Here is an 11,249-nt window from a genome sequence, read left to right on the forward strand (position 1 = left end):
GCCATGGTGCACCATATTTCAAATACGGTGTGCACATGGTGGCGGTAGGGAAGTGCTAAGAGGCGCAGGAAAAGTGGCGCTGCACTTGGTGCAGCACCACTTTCCATAAATCTGCCCCTCTATCTTTTGATCTGAAAAACTATCATTCATATTTTGCTTTTGCGCACAGCAGTATGCAGAAAACAGCATGAGATAACAGCCCACTCTACACACTGGCTCGCTTCAATTTGAGGGACTGCACTGACCTATGGACATTGTTTACTTTAGCCTAAAGTAGTTCCTTTCTGTTTACTGACAGCACTGGTTTTAACAGTATTTTTACCTCATTTATTTTTTTCACACTAACTTTAAATATGTGTTAATTATTTTGCCTGCAAGACAAGTGCCCAGTTAGACGGTGATTCATTTCCAAACTTCTTAATAGTGTTGCTGTTATAAAGTGTTTAAGTAACATTGTAGCTCCTGGAATATATGTGCTTGTTAGGTCGGAATCTAATCGTGTCTCCTTCACAAACAGTAAATGATAATAAAATGCATGGCACACTTGAAAGCCCTATACATTAAAATTCATAAATAGCTAAACAGCCACATCAGTGAATGTTTTTGTGGTGGCATATTGTCTCAATTATTTTTATTTTTGTGATATAGGCCTGAAAAAAAAAAAAAATAACCAACATGCTGACCAAGACCAGATCTTTTGGCTTTGTTAATGCTTGTTTTTTTTTAAAATGGTAGGCTCAATCTCATTATGAAAGGTAAGTACTGCAAACTAGGATCAGAAATGAAGGTCAAATATGGATTTACTTGGATGCCCAGGCCAAGGTAAACAATAGAGCTGAATAATTTTTACCCTTCCAAGTACTTCCTTACAATCATTATTGATTTGTTTGACTTAATCTTAATTAGGTATAGCTGATTCTCTGATGATAATAGGTTTGGCTGTTTCTGATATCAGATAATAGGCTTTTAATATTGCTACGCACAACTCTTGACTTGTTGGCTTTCAAACTCTCAATTGGTACACTATCGTTAGTTCTGGATATCTGAAAAGGATATTAGGAAATATAAGAATAACAATTCTCTGAGTGTCATTGCTGTAGGGTTTTACCTTTTTGGCACAGGTTCTGAGGAATGCTGCCTTTCGCAAGAAGCAAAGGAAGATGTTGCTGTGCACCTTGTACTTATATCAAAACCACAACAGAGCCAAAGGAGGAGTACATCCAGTGGATAGGATCCGGAACAGCCATGGCAGAGTATGACAAATGGAGTTATGGTGAAGATCAGGAAAATGTGATCACACTTTCAAAAGCATTAAGGACAGACTAGCCACACATGTGTGCACATGTGTGGAAATGCAATTTAGCAAACAGACATAATTGTGGGTTCTGTGGAAAAACACTGGCATATGATGGAATTCCTGATTACTTGCCACAAAACACAAGCCTCTCACAGAACAGCACAGAGCCGAGGTCTTCAAACTGGGAGGCGGGCCCCTCTAGGGGGGCCCCAAGTGATCCTGGGGGGAGGGGCGCCAGACTCTGGCCAAAAGTAGCCTTATACAGATAACAGGCCTTTGTTTTAAACAGAAGCATGTTATTGCATTTTTTAAAAGGTAACAGTACTTAACTGCAATGTTTAAATAGGCCTAGACATATTTAAACACTGCCATCCTTATAAAATAATTGTGAAAAATTCTTAGGGGGGGGCAATAATTTTTTCTTTCCACCTGGGGGGGCACTTCATTAAAAAGTTTGGGGACCACTGGCATAGAGTTATCAGTAGTTGCAAAGAAGGCTGGTTAATGCAGCCGTATTGTATCTGCCCAATCTCTGCAGGTATCTTTAAGTGTATCTGGATATGGACGGGGGACCATATGGAGGAGAGATAGGTGCACCCTGATTTCTTTTGGAGTAGCAACCAAAAAAAATGTTCTACGTGATTTACATCTTATGGAGTATCTCTCAAACCTTAGCCTTGAAACGTCATGATGATGAAACACGCGTTGGCTGTACAATCACACTGGGTAAACTGTTGAATTTCTTTGGTTTTGTACGAATGAAATGTAAGCCTAACTATAACAGTAATCTTTGTTTTTTTAGTGACCTTTTAGGTTTTTTTAAATTCTACTTCCTAACTATAACGTTCCTGCATTCTTTGTTTTTTTTTTTGTGAATTTCAAAGGTTTGTTTAATTCTATTTCCTACCTATAACATCCGTGAAACCCTTGTTTTTTTCAGTGAATTTCCTAGGTTTTTATTATTCTATTTCCTAACTATAACATCTTTCTTACTTATGGTTTTATCAATGAATTTTTAATGTTTTTATTTTCATCATAAAGTACTGTAATTACAATATGATAATCAAACCAGCATAAAGTTTGCATCTAGTGACTTGTAACACTGGAAAGAGCTTAAGGATGTCAAATCAGTTTTATTCATAGTATATATTTATTTATATTATAGAATGATGTTATTTTTAAATACATTTTGCAAGTGGCACACCCATCGTGAACCTCCGCAATGGGTATGTGACTCCAACGTACATTGACTAGTACAAAAAACATATATAGACTGTTTCAAGATTTACATTTTTAGAACAGATTCTCTAACAACTTTATAAATATATTTGGAAAGTAAAGAAATTGGAGGTTTTTAGATGGTTTTAGAGAAAACGGAAGAATCGCCACACCAGCGTGTATTTTGTTGTCATGTATTTCTGAAATTGCGTCTGGTACGTGACTCCGGAATTATAAAAAAAAAAAAATACCATAACACACACTTCTAAAGTTTAATTTAGCTAAAGACGTTTACTAATAGTGATAAAAAATACTACTGCTAAGAACATTACTTATCTCTAAAGTTGTTTTAATATACCTTACGGAGCCGCAACTTGTACATGATGGCACAGCGTACGGTTCACACATCCTATGTGACATAGGGAAAATTGCTTTTGATAGGTGGAACACCTTTCTTTCAATAATACAGAATGATCCCACGTCTTTACCCTTCATGTTCAGGGTGTCAGAACAGGTGCGCACTTCTAACAGGATTTGGCCTTCTTTCTTTTTGGAGTTTTCCTACCAGCAAAAAAATGGCATCTGCTGCGGAAAATGTCCAAGAGGAAGAACGGAATATCACGATGAAAGAAGAAGAACAAGAAGAGCCTCCAAAAAGGAAAAGGGAGAGCATTGTCTGGGACTTCTTCAGTATCCCAGAGGGGCAAAAAAAAGTAAATGCTCTCAATGTTACCTGCAATATATGCCAAATGGTACTTTCAAGGAGCAGTGAGAAAAAATACAGCTGTATTACATCCAATTTGTACAAGTACCTTAGCATAATTAATTCCACTCAATTGGCAAGAGCAGAAATGAAGAGGTTAGAGACAGAAAAAGGAACAATATCTTCCTCAAGCAACCAGCTGGGAACATCATCCAGCACTGCTCGTGTTTCCTCTATGCAACCTATAATTCCACAGTTCATCAAAGTTGACTATTTTGCCCAAAATGCAGTGCTACTTGAGTGTAGGAGAGCAACTATTTTGCCCAAAATGGAGTGCTACTTGAGTGTAGGAGAGCAGGGAGTCCATACACTTGTGCACAGAATAAATGCACATAAATGTTCATTTTTTTTCCTATTTTGTTTTTTTCTACTTGCTGTTACATTTTTTTGTAAAATAAAAAAACAAACACCAAACAATTTAAAAAATGTTTTAAAAAGTACAACTCCCCCACAAAAACATTTCAAAAACACAAAAAAACAAATGGTTCATTAAAGAACCCTCTCTTTTACTTTAAAAAATGGGTGACTGAATAGGTGCATGAGTGTCTGTATGGGTGAGTGAATGGGTGACTAAGTGGTTGTATGGGTAAGTAAGTGGATGCATGACTGTCTCTATATGTGAATCAATAGGTGCATAAGTGTCTGTATGAGTGAGTGAATGAGTGCATGAGTGGCTGTATTGGTGAGTGAATGGGTGCATGAGTGTCTGTATGGGTGAGGGACTGGGTGTGTAAGTGGTGGCATGGGTGAGTGAATGGGTGCATGAGTGCCTGTATGGGTGAGTGATTCAGTGTGTAAGTGGTTGCATGAGTGAGCAAGTGGGTGCATGAGTGGCTGTATGAGGGAGTCAATGGCTGCATTATGGGATGAATGGGTGAGGGAATGGGTGCATATGTGACTGTGTGGATGAGTGACTGGCTGCATTAGAATATGTATGAATTATCTATTAATAAACAAATATTTAATTACTTACCCGCATTACTGCTAAAACATGTCATTTGATCTGTATTTCAAGAGAAAGAAGGCAAATAATAGTTACACTTTGATATAAATTTTGAATCTATTAAAAGTTATTGATCTGTCTATCCACTTTGAGATTTTAAATATACAGTATACTGTCCAGATGTAATAATTATGCCTCTATGGAAGATGATTGCCAAAGTACAATGTATGATCTACCACAAATTGATATCTGTTCAGTGTAAAGATTGTAATCTCGGTGTCCAATTTTGTTCCATTGGCTCTGCATCATTGAAACTTTGCTATAATGTATTTTCCACTCCTCTGTGTAACCAATGTAGAGAATACATTTCATTTAGAGGTTGGATAGGTTATATTTTGATCACTCTCTTTTACTAATTTATCAAAAGAAACACTTTTAGTACCTGGTAAAGTTAAGTACTGAATTCGCTCAGACTGGATTTGAGTGATAAATGAGAAAGAGCAGTCTTAACATTCAAGGTTCCATGTATATCTTAGTCCAAATGTGTCATCAATATTTACATCTTCTAAAACTCCAAGGATTACCATAATAAATTCCTGTGCTTCTTGATGAGTGTTTAGAGTAAATACTACAGATCGACAATATTTGTCTACTAGTTCTCGAATGCCTGAAGCAGAATGTATTGAACTTCTAAAATAAGAGAAGGCAATTAACTGGTGCTTTGCACAATGTGGTCTGTGTTTCTTCTTGGATTGCATTTACAACATGTGGTAGATGGAAGAGAACATTGAGAACAACATTAGCAAAGCAGTCAACACCACTAGTGTTATCTTACTGGTAATTGCCATCCTTTTCCAGGTTTCTTTTCTTCACATCTTCTTCTTTAGCTTTGCTTTCTTTCTTTTCCATAATCTTTTTTGATTGTTTTGTCAGTTTCTGCTTAAGAATACTGTTTTCTCTCACACAAATAGCATCTGCAGTAAGCTTCTTCTCATCAAAATCAACCAGAAACAAACCAGATAATGTTCTAACTCATGACAACGTTACATATTACATTCCTTCTTTGAAAATTGTACTTCCAATATTAATAAATCCAGCATCAAGACTTAAACCTTGGGACTTGTGGCATATGCAAAACAGACTGGAAACTATTTTGGTTGAGCATAAAAATCTTTCAGAAGCAAAAAGCGTGCAACACATTGTCCAATTTGCTCAATGCCATCAATCTGATCAAACTTTATAGATAAGAATTCAACATCATCACGGTTAGGAAAGTGAATGAAATCAACAACTTTACCCATAGCACCATTTACCAATCCTTCAACACCATTTAAATTACGTCTTAAAATTACAGTTTTTGCAGACACGTAAACACTTCTCTAGTCCATCAGTCTTGGACACAGATTTCTCCAAAGAGCTTAATTTACCTTGTATTTTTTAACTGAGTAGTACAGTTTCTTCTTGATGTTCAATTTTGTCAGTAGCAATAATCACCTATATTGCTTCATTCTCCAGTTTTAGTAATTCTTTGTTGAATTCAGCACACTCGTAGAGTGTAGGCATAAAATAAACTATGGTTTTCTCCCTTTTATGAAAGTTATGCATTATACAAAAGTTATACATTAGCTCTGCTGCTGTCTTGTTAGAGCCAAACACGTTCTTAAGAAGTCGACTTTCCAATATCTGTTTCCCCTCCTCTGTCAGAATTCCTACTCTAATGTCCTTTAGAATGTTTCCATACTCCATATCAGAGGCTTGGCACATATTTTTCACAAGTTCCTTGTACTGAAAATAGTGCCAAATGTTTACAATGCCAATACTTATTAATGAGTTACGAGTGTCTTCACAAGAAAGAGTTTGGAAAACTGTCTTTCCTTTTACAGGAGTAAGTTGTAGTAGGTCTCCAAAAACAATCAAATTCTTTTCTCCAAACAAAATATCATATTCAGCTTTTCATACCTGTTGCTTTCTTAGGTCAACCAAAGCAACCATTAGATACAAAACCATGCTTGCCTCATCGATTAATAAAAGATCAATTTTCTCTAGAACTCTTGCCACCTTATTGCAAGCTTCACCAGATAATTTTTGCTATTCCCTTTTATTGCCATGTTCAACAGGTAGCATAAACTTGTAGCATTAGTGTAGAGTAATTCCTTTGAGATTGCGTGCAGCTAGTCTAGTAGGTGCTCTTATCACCCACAATATGTTTGAACCTGTAGCATTTTGTACGTCAGTAGAGATAACTTTGATTTAAAGACTTACAAAACAAATCCTTTTGATTTTGAAAACAAACTTGCTGATCTCAACCTCTTAAAGGCTTCATAGGGCCCCATTTACTATTGGAAATTACTTTCAGACTGAAGGAATATAGGTGGTCATTACAACCATGGCAGTCGGTGTTAAAGCGGCGGTAGAACCGCCAACAGGCCGGCGCCAAAAAATTGGAATTACGACCGTGGCGGAAACCACCAACATAGACAGCCACTTTAACACTCGGACCTCCAAGGCGGTACAAACACCGCATCGGTAACCGCCAACAGACAGGCGGAGGACAATGTACCGTCCACAGAATTACAACAGTCCAATCCGCCACCTTCTCTGGGGCGGATTCACCGCGAACAAAAACACGGCGGAAACAGGACTTGGAAGGGAAAACGCTCACCTCTACACACCCCACGAGGAATCAGGACGCCATGGAACCCGAGCACCAGATACTGCCAGCCTTTATCTTCCTGCTTCTCTACCAGGTACAACAAAAACGGCAGTGAAGACCACGGTGAGTACTGCACCTACTACACAGGGGAGGGGGGAAGGGGGAGGGAAAAGAGAGTGACACACACACGCAACACCCCCGCCCCCACCCTCACCCACGACAACACACACACTAATACATCATGATACATTACAGTTACACTCCCCAACCCCCCCTGGAAGAATGCAAGGACAAAAGGAAATGAGTCAAATGATTGTAATATACTGAAATACATGAATCAAAAATATATACATCTATAAAGATATTCACACTATAAACAAATATATACACCAAGAATACAAGTCCAAGGGATTCCACCATCATAGTCCGTGGACCACTGGGCCCAAAATGCATGGGCGAGGCCCACACTCAATACCCGAACAAGACGGAGAGAACACTGCTGGAGCATCAGATAGAAATAAAACAGTCACCTCAGGGGGAAGGGAAAGGGGGCACCTCAGCCGGATGAGTGCACAACGCCAGATCCACAAGGGGGCTCCATGCCCATTGATGTATCCTAGAGAGTGCAAAGCCACAGTCTCTCTAGTCTCTCCAGTGGATGGTTTGCCCACTGCTTTATCCTGGGGAGTGTAAAGCCACAGTCTCTCAAGTCTCTACATTGGGTGGGTTGCCCACTGCTTTATCCTGGGTAGTGCAAAGCCACAGTCTCTCAAGTCTCTACAGTGGGTGGGTTGCCCACTGCTGCATCCTGGGGAGTGCAAAGTCACAGTCTCTCAAGTGGATAACAGTCTCCACTGGTTCTGGAGGAGGCTTTGTGCCCAGAGTGCTTCATCCTTCCAAGGACTGAGGTAGTGGATGTCTTTCTCCACTGGTTCTGGAAGGGGCTTTGTGCCCAGAGTGCTTCATCCTGCTCGTGGCGGCCTCAGTAGTGTCGGAATCTTTAGCGCTCACTGGCCTGCAGTCCTTGTTGCGGCGGTGTCCTGTTCAGTGGTGCTGGTGGCGGCGGTGTCCTTGACAGCGGTGCTGGTGGCGGTGGTGTCTTGTTCAGCGGTGCTGGTGGCGGCGGTGTCCTTGGCAGCGGTGCTGGTGGTGGTGGTGTCCTGTTCAGCGGTGCTGGTGGCATCGGTGTCCTGTTCGGAGGTGCTAGTGGCGGCGGTGTCCTTGGCAGCAGTGCTGGTGGTGGCGGTGTCCTTGGCAGAGGTGCTTGTTGCGGTCTTGTCCGTCGTACAGGTTTTCCCAGACTTGCCGGTTTTACTGTGCCCTTTCCCCACCTTGGATGGTGGCGCAGCTGTCTCCACACTCCCAACTGTACCCCTGGGAGCGGCTTTGGTGGCAGATTTTTTCCTCTCTCCCGCCGGGCACTGGCCAACTTTTTATGCTTTTGAGGTGGGGGACTGTCCATGCTCTGGCTCCTTGCCACACTGGCTGCCCTGCTGCCTGGCGCACTCCAGAAGCCGGTTAGTGCTGGCACCACTGTTCCCGCAGATGTTGTGGCTGAGGCGCTGGGTTGTGACCTGGAGAGGCGGGCCCTAGGAGACTGAAGGGGTGGGGGAGGTGAGGGAAAGAGGTCAAGGTTGGACAAGAAAAGTTTTTTGGGCACACTGGGACGGGTAGATGGAGGGGGTTTGGGAGTGGAGGAAGAGGTAGTAGGAGGTGTACATTTGCTGACTTTGGTTGAAGGTGCATGGGCTGGAGGCTATCGTGAGGTGGATGGCTGTTGGGTGGGTGTGTGGTTGCGTTTGTGTACCTTGGGAGGCGGGCTCACAGACACACTGGGAGAGGACACAGGGGATGTGTGAATGGTAGTGGGGGTGGTGAGTGCACGTGAGCGGGGTGTAGTGGTGGGTGTGCAGGTGATGGTAGTAGTGGCTGACAATGTAGTGCATGCAGGTGTGAGCGGAGACGAGACAGGGAGGAAGGAGGGAGACGAGGAGGAAGGGGACACAGTGGAGGCAGTGGATGTTAATATGTCTGCATGTGTATGATGCTTACATGAGTGCCTGTGGGATGTGGGGTGCTTATGTTTGCCAGAGCTTCCCTTGTGTGTTGACGTGTGTGCATGCTGGTCTGATGGTGTGCTTGGGATAGGCTGAGGTACAGGGGTTTGGGTCTGGGTGGAGGAAGTTGGAGGGGGGAGGCTAGAGACAGGGACAATGGCTGCCATCAGTGCTGAGGCCAGAGTCTGAAAAGCTCACTGAAGGGCTGCCTGATCAGAATGAATGCCATCCAGGTATGCATTGGTTTGTTGCAACTGCCTCTCTACACCCTGGATGGCATTCAAAATGGTAGACTCCCCAACAGTGAGGGACCCGAGGAGGTCAATGGCCTGATGGGAGGGTGGTGCTGGTAGAGGGGGTGGCAGCTGTACCTGTAGATCCGGGGGGCACAGATGCCCTTGCCATCGCAAGGGACCTCCCATCAGAGGAGCAGTCCATATCGCTGGTCACAGCTCCTGCCCCCGCTGTGCAGCTCCCCTCACCCTCCGTCCCACTGTTGAATTCAGACTCCGTTGTCATGTGGGATGCAGCTCCCTCCTGCTCCGGTGCCACTGCTCCTCTGCCTGATGATGCTAATGCACACGAGAACAGGGAGACCACAAAAAGGGGGGGAAGAAAGAAGAAAGACATATTGAGTGCATGCAATACTGCTACCGTTGGCGGACACCACAGACACAGAAGCCACCTGCACTACGCTGTGCACTTGGAGTTCCCTAATCAATCACAGGGACATGGGTTACAAGGCTATGCCCGACTGCTGCACACATGGATGTCACAAGAGCCTGACTAGGTGTAGTTGGCTCTGTACACAGGTGGGGTGGGGTGCCACAGGGCCTGCCGTCCGAAGGGACCTTGCCTACTAAACTCGCCCTGGCCTAGGGGGACCCACAGCCCACCTCCCCCACCCCTGCACCTACAATGCGCGCTGAATCAGCTGAATGAGAGTGTACTCACCCCTTGTGGCTGCTGTGATGCCCTCAAGCGCCCATCCAACTCTGGGTACGCCACCGCCAGGATCCGGAACATCAGGGGGGTCTTGGTGCGATGGGCACCACTCCCATATTGGGAGGCCATCCCCAACTGGGCCTCCGCCATCTTCTTGCTCCAGCAGCGAAGTCCTCCCATCTTTTCCGGCAGTGGGTGCTCCGTCTGTGGTAGACCCCAGGGTCCGGACTGACCTACAGGAATTGTACAGGGGAAAAGGAGAAGATATAACCGTCCGCACGTCACAGTCATTGGCCCGCATCCCTACCCTTGCCATGACGCACATGCACTCACCGTCGTTTCATGCATGCCTCATTCTCCCCCCTATCTTTCATCCACACTACTCCAAACAGCCATTGCCCATACAGCATGCTCACAGTGTACTCACCTGTTTGTCTGGAGGACCGTAGAGTAGCGTGTACTGGGGGAGGACCCCATCCACTAGTTTCTCCAACTCCTCCGTGCTGAAGGCAGGGGCCCTTTCCCCAGACACACGAGCCATTGTCTCTTCCAGACTGAGGTCACAGCAGCACTTGCAGTGTAGGTCCTCTCCTGTCAAAGATCAGGTATCAAGTGATTGAACAGAGAGAAAATGGCGGGCACGTCCGCGGCGGTGCTTATCACACATTACAGGTCAGGCAGCTGCCATTTCAGGGGCCCACATGGCATTATTTTGGACTGTGTCACACATATCTAGGCCTCGCTTAAATACTAATACAGCCATATGTCGATTTGCAAACATTTTCCGATTAAGTTGTGTTTACGTACCTCAGAGTTGGTTGACTCTCTGCTCGCTGTTCTCCTCCATAGGCAACGTCCGCTGGCGCAGGTGAGGAGATGGTGGCATCCTCCGGTGTACAGACCCCTGGTGGACATGTCGACAATGGAGGAATGACATGTGATCATCACCTACAGGCTTGATCGTACCACAATCCTGGAACTGTGTGCCCAGTTGGAGCCAGACCTGATGTCGGCTATCCGCCATCCCACAGGAATCCCCCCTCTAGTGCAGGTGCTGTCAGTACTCCATTTCCTAGCAAGTGGGTTTTTCAAACAACAGTGGCCATAGCATCAGGGATCTCCCAGCCTATGTTTTCCAATTTGTTTTCCAGAGTGTTTTCTGCCCTGCTGAAACACATGCAGAGCTACATCGTTTTCCCTCTGGTGGAAGATTTGCCTACAGTGAAAGGTGACTTCTATGCCCTGGGACATATCCCCAACATCATAGGTGCCATTGATGGGACACATGTGGCCTTGGTCCCCCCACGCAGGAGTGAACAGGTGTACAGAAACTGGAAGAGTTACCATTCGATGAATGTGCAGATGGTGTGTTT

This window comes from Pleurodeles waltl, chromosome 5, assembly GCF_031143425.1.
Source record: "Pleurodeles waltl isolate 20211129_DDA chromosome 5, aPleWal1.hap1.20221129, whole genome shotgun sequence".
Classification (NCBI taxonomy): Eukaryota; Metazoa; Chordata; class Amphibia; order Caudata; family Salamandridae; genus Pleurodeles; species Pleurodeles waltl.